Source organism: Ictidomys tridecemlineatus, chromosome 4, assembly GCF_052094955.1.
Source record: "Ictidomys tridecemlineatus isolate mIctTri1 chromosome 4, mIctTri1.hap1, whole genome shotgun sequence".
In the NCBI taxonomy this organism is placed as follows: Eukaryota; Metazoa; Chordata; class Mammalia; order Rodentia; family Sciuridae; genus Ictidomys; species Ictidomys tridecemlineatus.
Window position 1 is genome coordinate 20,139,876 of NC_135480.1, and position 7,900 is coordinate 20,147,775.

A 7,900-nucleotide genomic window follows, 5' to 3' on the forward strand; every position below is an offset into this window, starting at 1 on the left:
AGGTATGCACCACCATGTCCAGCCTCAGCCCTTTTTAAAAATTTTTATTTCAAGATAAGATCTTGCTATTTTGTCTAGGCTGTCCTTGAATTTGCAATACTCCTGCCTCAGCCTCCCAAGTAGCTTTGTATTTTTAAGAGGACATTAAAGGGCTGGGGTTGTGGCTCAGTGGTAGAGCACTCGCCTAGTACATGTGAGGCCCTGGGTTCGATCCTCAGCACCAAGTAAAAATGAATAAAGGTTACTTTGTTCAACTATAACTGAAAAATAAATGTAAAAAAAAAAAAAAAGAGGACATTAAAGACTTTTTGAAGCTCCCATCTTTAGCATGTTTGCGGTAATTGGACTACACTTTGAATGTGGTTCCTAGGGGAGACATCTAAACTCCAATCTCTTATTTACCCCTGAGTCAGAGTTAGATGCTAAATGGGTTTAAAAACCCAGTCTATTTTTTTTTAACCTTTATTTATTTATTTATTTATCTGGTGCTGAGAATCAAACCCAGTGCATCACACATGCTAAGTGAGTGCTCTACTAGTGAGCCACAACCCCAGTCCCCCCAGTGTGTTTATTTTATTATCATTTTGTGTGTGCATGGTACTAGAGATTGAACCCAGGGGTGCTTAGTATTGAACTATAGCCTGAACCACCTTTTTTTTTTTTTTTTTAAAGAGAGAGAATTTTTTTAATATTTATTTTTTAGTTTTCAGTGGACACAACATCTTTGTTTGTATGTGGTGCTGAGGATCGAACCCGGGCCACACGCATACCAGGTGAGCGCACTACCACTTGAGCCACATCCCCAGCCCCTATTCTGAATCTTCTTTATTTTTTTATTTCAAGACAGGGTTTCTTTAAGCTGATAAGGCTGGTCTTGAACTTGGGATCCTTCTGCCTCAGCTTCTCAGGTTACTGGAATTACATGTGTGCACCATGCACCAGGCTCTATGTTTCTTATGACTATATCTATTTGGTCATTCCATTTTGAAATTTCTCATACAGAAAAAAAGATTTAGGGAATAAAGAGGGCGGTAGAACATCTTAAAAGGGAGATTAAAAGGAAAGAGTTACTTGGTTTGAAATAAATTCTGGAGTTGGACCTTAGATATTTTTTATGGAGAATAATGGACAGAATTTCTGAGGAAACAATCCCCTAGCAAGTCTTATTCTAAAATTACACTGACATAAAAATAACCTGATTGGAATAATGAAAGTGTGAACTAGATTCACACATTGGTGCCTTTGCTGGGACAAAAAAGATTTTCCTGAGGATTGTCTTGTTCCCAGTTCCTCAGTCACTCACCATGTGATACTTCTGAATTGTCCTCTTGGATCCTTTCCTACCTGCCTTTGGCAGTGTTAATCTGGTGATTTTTGAAGTAAAGAAATGAACAGCTGATGACAGAAGAAATTTGGAAATAAATTGAAGATGACTCATCCTCAAGATTAAAAACAATTATGGATTATTATCTGCTGTTTATTTCCACTCCAAATGTTCTTTCCCATCATTATCCTTCTCTATGTAGAGTGGGTACATTTGGCAGCAGGTTGTACTTCATGCATATAGGGATATCATTGAGGTGGGAGTAAACAATGAAGAGGTAATGGAAACTAGTTCTATTTATTGTACAATAGAGGTGCCCTGTTATATATTTTTTCTTTGTAAAATTTATTCATAAGCCGGGTACAGTAGCAGGGGCCTGTAATCCTAAATCTTAGTAACTCAGAAAACCAGGCAGGAAAATAACAAATTTAAGGCCAGCTTGGGCAACTCAGCTCTAAAAAATAAAAAACTGGGGATGTGGCTTAGTTGTATAGTATCCCAGAGTTCATTTTCTAATGAACTGCAAAAAGAAAAAGAAAAAATGGGCTAGCCATTTACCTCAGTGGTAGAGTACTTATCTAACATGCACAAGGACCTGGTTCCATCCCTAGTACTTAAAAAAAAAAAAAAATTGTGACCCCACCCCTCAGCTTGCTTTGTCTTTCTAATAAGCAGGGTTTTGACTCACAGTCTTTCCTTAGTCTCTGGAAATGGGTGTTTTTGCCATAAAGCTTTTGTTCTATTACGCATGTGGAATCTAGGAAAGGGTTACTGCCAACCACATATTATAATCAGCAAGGTGGAGTGCGATCAAAGAAAATGCCCCGCATTTTAATCTTACATAACTAAATGGAAGAAATACTGGGGTTTTTCACAACTCACTAGATGGTGGCATGAAGCCTGAGTGGGAGGGACAGTCTTGGAGAGATTTCAAAAGCAATTTCAAGTCTATTTTCTTGCACACCAAAGACAATCTCTATGCACTGAACTGACTGAACTTGACTGGCAGTTTTTTTCCCCAGGAATCATTTTATTTCCTAATGATTCCACAAGACAACTCATCAAATATACACCTTTAGCTGGGCATGGGGGTGCATGCTGTAATCCCAACAGCTTGGGAGGATGAGACAGAGGATGGCAAATGCAAAGCCAACCTCAGCAACTTAGCAAGGGTGTTTTTGCCATAAAGTTTTTGTTCTATTATGCATATGGCATCTAGGAAAGGGTTACTGCCAACCACATATTATAATCAGCAAGGTGGAGTGTGATCAAGGAAAATGCCCTGCATTTTAACCTTACATAACTACATGTAAGAAATACTGGGGTTTGGGCTGGGGCTGAGGCTCAGTGGTAGAGCACTAGCCTGGCATGTGTGAGGTACTGAGTTCGATTCTCAGCACCACATAAAAATAAAAAGTATTATGTCCACCTACAACTAAAAATACACACACACACACACACACACACACACACCCTACAGAGAAATACTGCAGTTTTTCACAGCTTAACTCACTAGATGGTGGCATGAAGCCTGAGTGGGAGCCATAGCGGCATGAAGCCTAAGCAATTTTACAAGGCCCAGGCTAGGGATGTGGATCAGTGGTTAAGCACCCCTGGATTCAATCCCTGGTACTCCACGCCCCGACAAATGTTCACTTTTAATATCAGTTCAACCTGGACTTTATTTATTTATTTATTTGGTACTGGGGATTGAACTCAGGGGCACTTGACCACCAAGCCACATCCCCAGCCCTATTTTGTATTTTATTTAGAGACAGGGTTTCATTGAGTTGCTTAGCGCTGAGGCTCACTTTGAACTCCTCTTGCCTCAGCCTCACAAACTTCTGGGATTACAGATGTGCGTTACCATGCCCTGCTCAACCTGGATTTTTATAGGTTAGAAATTTTTTTCAGTCCATAGTTAACACTGTCCCTAAAATGATCTAGGGGAGGGATTGGGCTTGTGTTGTTGTTTTTGTTTGTTTGTTGTATTGGGGATTGAAACCAGGGTCACTCTACTACTCTACCGCTGAGTTACATTCCCAGTCCTTTTTTATTTTTCATTCTGAGACAAGGTTTCACTAAATTGCCCAAGCTGACCTCAAACTTATGATCCTCTTGCTTCAGCCTCCAGAGGTTTACAGGTTCCAGGTCCATAGGTGGTTTTATTTTTTTTAAGTTTATTTATTATTATTATTATTTTATATCTTTTTTTATTTGTTTATTTTTATGTGGTGCTGGGGACTGTACCCAGGGCCTCACGCATGCGAGGCAAGCCCTCTACCACTGAGCTATGGCCCCAGCCCCAGTTTATTTATCATTTTTTAGAAATACATAACAGCAGAGTGTATTTTGATATACATTCTGGAGTATAACATTCTAATTAGGATCCCTGTCTTGTGTACATGATATGGAGTTTCACTGTGGTGTATACATATATGTACATAGGAAAATAGGGTGTTTTTTTTATAATTGATTGAGAAGACTTCTCCCCTTGAGTTCCTTTGTGTGGATTTTTATCCTCTTCCTGGCATGGTTTTAGGAAAGTATCCAGGATTTTGCCTCTCTTATGCCAGCCTTATTTTTCCATAGAAAACTCTGTCTGGCTAGCATAGGAGTTTTTCAGATTTGCCCTTAAATGTTTCAAGACCACAAGGTTCTACCTTATATCAAGGGGAAATAACACATGATTGGAGCCTCACTAGTTTACTAATTCTAAATTATAAAAATGAGGGACCATAGACATATTCTTGGTTTAAATGAACAGAACAAGAGTTGATTTTGAGACTAGCTTCAGCAGTTTAGCAAGACTCTGTCTCAAAATTTTTGGGGAAAAATGAGCCAGACATGGTGGTGCATGCCTTGTGATCCCAGTGGCTGGGGGAGACTGAGGCAGGAGGACCATAAGTTCCAGGCCAGCTTTGGCAACTTAGTGAGACCCTGTCTCAAAAAAATTAAATTTGGAAAAAGATTGGGAATGTAGCTTAGTGGAAAGGAACTCTTGGGTTCAATCCCCAGTACCAAATAACAGAGGCTAAACAAGTAATAGACACTTAATAATAAGTTTCTATTTGTTTTTGGTGTTGCTTTCCTCTGGGGCAAAGTATTTTTTTTTTTTTTTTTTTTTTTTTTTGAATTTTAACATTTATTTATTTTTTCTTAGTTCTCGGCAGACACAACATCTTTGTTGGTATGTGGTGCTGAGGATCGAACCCGGGCCGCACGCATGCTAGGCGAGCGCGCTACCGCTTGAGCCACATCCCCAGCCCAGGGGCAAAGTATTGAGCAAAGGGTCTCATGCATGTTTAGCATGCAGTCTACACTGGGCCACATAGTAAGATTTTTATCCCTATCTTACACAAACTGAAAATAACTCAAACACTGGGCTTAGTGTCACTGTCCCTGGCAATGGCATAGATAGGAGGACAAGAAAATAAGACATCAAAAGATCTTACATTGGGCTGGGGTTGTGGCTCAGTGGTAGAGCACTCACCTAGCATGCGTGAGGCACTGAGTTTGATCCTCAGCACCACATAAAGTAACATAAAGACATTAATAATAATAATAATAGATCTTACATTGGGCTGTACGTGATTTCGCACACCTGTAATCCTAGCAGCTTGGGAGGCTGAGACAGGAGGATCACGAGTTGAAAGCCAGCCTCAGCAACTAAGTGAGACCCTGACTAAGGGCTAAGCAACTCAGTGAGACCCTGACTCTAAATAAAATACAAAAAAGGAGATGTGGCTCAGTGGATGAGCGCCCCTGAGTTCAATCCCTGGTACCCCCCCTAAAAAAAAAATCTTACAATGAGTATGTATATGTCCTCATGGCTCATTTTGCTCTCTAGGTCACATCAAGATTTTACAAATTGTAGTTATGAGAGATAATGGACTCAGAGTTGACTTCATTCATTATAAGAATGGTAGTACAGCTGGGTTGTGATGGGCATACCAGTAATACCATCTACCATGGAGACTGAGGCAGGGAGATGACAAGTTTGAGACCAGCCTCAGCAACTTAGTGAGACCCTATCTCAAAGTAAAAAATTAAAAGGTGTGGATATGTAGCTCAGTGATAGAGTGCCTTTGGCTTCAACACCCAGTAATGCAAATAATTAAGTAAAAATAAGTTTGTTTTCAAAAATTGTAGGAATTAGTACAACCTCCATGGAAATCAGTATGGAAGACTAGGCTTCTCAGTATTTATCCTAAAGAACTGAAGTCATCATACTACAATGATAGAAACTGTTTATAGCAGCACAATTCACAATAGCCACACTAGGGAACCAGACTAGGTGTCCGTCAACAGATGAATGGATAAAGAAAATGCGGTATATACACAATGGAGTTCTATTCAGGCAGAGAGAAAAATGAAATTACATCATTTGCAGGAAAATAGATAGAACTAGAGACCACTATGTCAAGCTAAATATCTAGATAAGTCAAACCCAGAAGATTAAGTCCCTATGTTTTCTCTCATATATAGAAGCTGAGAGGAAAAAGAAAGGAAAAGTGGAAGCAGATCTCATGAAAATCAAAAGGAGATCAATAGAGAAAAGGAACCAAGGGATGGGATGTGTGGAGAGAGGGGGTAGTACTGGGGAGTGGTATTGGTGGAATTATATTGTTATATTGTATATTGTATGCATGTAGGAATATGAAACAAATCCCATCACTATGTTCTGTCAGGAGCTGCTCTGGACAGGAGCTATGCACTCACTTTTAAGTCCTGAGTAAAGAGGTGCAGAACTGGTATTGAACCCATTGCAATGCAACTGGACCTTACCTCCACTGGAATAAGATAGGTGTGCAGCTCCAGGAGTGGGCGTCACCTGATGGGGTTGGATTACACCCACTTGTTTGTTGTAACCCTACCCTCATTTGAATGGCTTCTCTCCAATAAAAGGATAAAAGGCGTGCTCCTTCTCTTTCTTGCCTTGTGGGAGCTGTGGCTGAGGAGCAGTGGTCACAGAACCCAAAGAAAAGGTACTTTCTGTGTCTGTGTCTCTATTTAATTAGCCCAAATTCATTTGTAGTCACCCTAATTGATTTAGTCATGTGTCTCAATGATAATGTACCAATAAAAAAATCTGGAAAAAAAGGTCCAAAATTCTACCTTACCTGAAAGCTGGGGACCTCAATCCTAACACATAAAATTCACAGTTCTATTTTTCATGATTATGCCCTAAGACTCCCTTAGGATCATCAAATTTGAGTGATGAGATCTCTCAGTAGTAAATAGAAAAGTAGACCTCGGAAATCATAGTAACTGAGCTACCACATTGACGGTACCAACTGAGCTATATCTCCGGCCCCCTCTGTCATTCTAGAGCCTTAAACTATCCATATATTTCAGAGCATTTGCCTAGTATGCATGAGGCACTGGGTTTGATCCTCAGTACCACATAAGAATAAAACAAAGATATTGTGTCCACCTATAACTAAAAATATATATATATAATGTCCATGCATTTCAAGCTGTATTGATAAATTCCATCACTGGAAACTTATCCTATATAAATAATCACAAAGAAGGAAGCACCTCATTCATTTTTTTTCTTTCTTTCTTTTTTAATTCTTTTTTAAAAATATTTATTTTTTAGTTTTTCCGGCGGACACAACATCTTTGTTTGTATGTGGTGCTGAGGATCGAACCTGGGCTGCACGCATGCCAGGCGAGCGCACTACTGCTTGAGCCACATCCCCAGCCCAATTTCTTTCTTTTCTTTTTTTTTTTTTTTTTTGGTACTGGGGATTGAATTCAGGGGCACTCAACCACTGAGCCACATCCCCAGCCCTTTTGTATTTCATTTAGAGACAGAGTCTCACTGAGTTGCTTAGCACTTCACTTTTGCTGAGGCTGGCTTTGAACTGGAGATTCCTCTGTCTCAGCCTCCCAAACCACTGGGATTATGGGATTACAGGTGTGGCATGCGCCACCGCACCTGGCTCCACTCATATTATTCTTATGCCAGTAGTTTCCTGCCATTCTGGGATCTCTCCTCTTTCCTTCTACTTTTATCATTCCAGCCCCAAGTGCATACATTATCCCCGACATAGCATGAGGAGAATAGGCTACAAAATAACCCATTCGAATTGCAAACATAAAATCTATAATTGGGGCTGGGGTTATGGCTTCGTGCTGGAGTGCTTTCCTGGCACGAGTGGGACATTGGGTTCCATCCTCCCCATCAAACAGAAATGAATGAATGGAATGGAGGTATTGTGTCCATCTACAGCTAAAAATCTTTTTTTAAAAATATCTATAATTGGCTGTTTTTCCTGCTCAAGGCCTACCCCCCTCTTCCTGTACCTCTTTAGTAGGATGACTCAAGAACTGTTACAGAGTTGTCTCACCCTAGTTCAAGCCTGGTTTTACCATTATAGAGGTAGTTTCTCAGAATATAGAGCCAAGATAAGGAACAGAGTCTCCTCCTTAATCCTTAATTTAGACAATTTTCCAAGCCAACTTTCCTCATATAGATTTTACAAATTCATTCCATGTGATTGACAGTGGCAAGTAACTTTTTTTTTTTTTTTTTTTGGTGGTGGTGATGGTGGTACTGGGAATTAA